The sequence below is a fragment of the Solanum verrucosum genome, unplaced genomic scaffold (assembly GCF_900185275.1).
Source record: "Solanum verrucosum unplaced genomic scaffold, falcon-dt-bn FXZP01000252.1, whole genome shotgun sequence".
NCBI lineage: Eukaryota > Viridiplantae > Streptophyta > Magnoliopsida > Solanales > Solanaceae > Solanum > Solanum verrucosum.
Genome location: NW_026019988.1, coordinates 5645348 through 5647946, shown reverse-complemented (window position 1 = coordinate 5647946; position 2599 = coordinate 5645348).

Sequence of the window (2599 nt, the reverse complement as noted above, 5' to 3'; positions counted from 1 at the left end):
GTAAAAATGAATAATTCTGAGGCCATTATTGTGTGTAGTTTACAGGGGCATGTTAATTCGTCCCTTGGCAAATATGTTCAGGGAATTGAAGGCAACTTACAGTGCTTATTACCCGATGCGTGATGTTGCTGTGTTACTTTGAACTCTCGCAGGTTGTCTTTAATGTTAAAACAGAACCGGATAGCGTGCAAATTTAATCGACAGACGATGAGACTATATGAATGTGTGACCGGTTCCCAATGTGTTGGTATTGTGTAGCGATGGAACAATGGTATGTGATGGGTACAATATTCGGAAAGATATTGAAGAACTTGATGAAGGTGTAAACTTTTGTGATTTATTTTACTGTGATGCTGGAGTACAATAGTGTTTTTAAGATGGGTGTGTTCAAGCAGTTGCAATGATTGAAGAGGCAACTTTTGCAGTGAGTTGCATTTTAAAATCAGAAAGTTGTGATGTTCCAGAAAGGTGTGATGTTGTAGATAAGGCGCGTGACTGTTGACTGATGGGTCACTGCTCTTGATGCGTCGTATTATTTGGTGCTGTTTTACAAGCAGTTGCAATGATTGAAGAGGCAACTTTTGCAGTGAGTTACATTTTAAAATCAGAAAGTTGTGATGTTCCAGAAAATTGTGATGTTGTAGAGAAGGCATGACTGTTGACTGATGGGTCACTGCTCTTGATGCGTCGTATTATTTGGTGCCGTTTTATTTTTTTATGGATTTTGAAAATGTAGTGGTTATGTTTTGCAGGATTCTATAGTTTCAGGCAATGGGTGTTTGCTGGAAACATGGAATGTGGTGTAATAATATTCTTTTTAATTGTTAACAGTATGTAATTGTTATTGCTTCATAGGAAATTGAATGGCCGATAATGTGTATTTAGTTTATGCCACTTTACTAATTAATGAAGGGACGGTATTAAAGTTTATTTTCTATTAATACAATCACCTCAATTTATGATATTGTATCAATAAAGTAACTACATTTAGTGAATCCGTTAGTTAAGATCTGGCGTTGAGTGAAGGATGTATAATTCACCATTGTCCATATTGTACCTCTACGATCGGAAAGTGGCCATTATTATAACCATTTTTTTCAAAGGCAGGGAGTACCAAATGGCGTGATTTATGAGTGAAATCTGGAAAGGAATGTTGCCATAAGCCTATTCAAATTACTTTCATTTAGTAACGACTCGTTCAAATATTTTATACCTACCAAAGATAAGGTAATCAGAACCCAAGTTGGAATTTGTTTAATCAAGTATTCTAATCCTACTTAATGTTGTTGGAAAAGTTCATTACTGCTAACATTTGACACACACATCTTTACTGGTCAGGGCAACTCTGTATAATCCATAAGATAAAGGATAGTTCTATACCAGTTGCAATAGGCCGATTAGGTAGTCGAAAATTGGTCATTTAAGGGAAAGATATTGTCGACGCGGTGGAAGCAAACAATATATTAAGAAGAGTAATACTTGAACATGACATGTACGTATAATTTGGAATGTTATTTTCTGTATTAATAATGATATTATAATGGAATAGTTATTTTGAGTGTGTGTTTTTTTATTGATCGAAGGTAACAGCTATCAGAGACAATGTAGGACGTTTGAGGTGCGAGCGTTTACAGTTCAGTATCGAATTGACATCAACAATAGTTTGTATGTAATTCCAGATGGTGTATATCGTACTTGCGTAACAAATGAAATTTTCAATTGAATTAGATAGAAAATTAACAATTAGTAAGTAGTTAAGAAGATACAAACATTGAGTATGGAGTAAAAGCTCCACATTGTTTAGATACATATTTCAGAAAATACATCTACTTTCTATTGGCTTTTAGTTTCTTTTGTTTGATTTGGGCCGCTCCTTCTGTGTTTTTCTTGGCCCTTTTCCTGTACATCCTTACTGATTTGACTTCGTCATCCACGATAATTGGCGCTTCATCTTCCACCTGATGTATTTCTTCAGCAATTAAGCTACGTCGGGGGTTTGAGTCATTCATATCAATTCTCACAAGGAAGTCGAATTTCTTGGCTTTACTCAACACCAATTTGCGGTAGTAGTAAGATTCTTCCTTCTTGATACGATGTAAGGAATTGGATATGTTAGTTGGTAAGATTGGCATAACGGTACACATTACAGTATATAAATATCGCCTTACATTCAGTCAACTCTATACATTAAGTTCATGTAACATCCGACAATTTGAAATAGCTAAGAAGAGGCTTGGAATTTGAAATTTTTCATTTTTTAAAGGATTTAAAAATCTGGAAAATTGGCTGTGTGGAAATCAGTGAGTTTTTGGCCAACTTTGAACAGTCATAACTTCCAGCTCAGGATGATCTAGGAGTAGTTCCAGTTATGGTTGTGAAGCTTGTGGAATGATCTTTCCAACGCCACTGAGTTTGCTCGATTCCGAGTTCGTATGAGTGAGATATGCCCTTTGAAAGTTGGGAAGTTGACAAGGAATCCGTCCGGAAATTTAAGGGCATTTTGGTCTTTTCCCTAGCCATTTCTTTTGGGATTATATTTTGCATAGGGCTGATCTTTGGATCATTTTATCCCATTTTAAAAGAATAAAAGCTAGGGCTT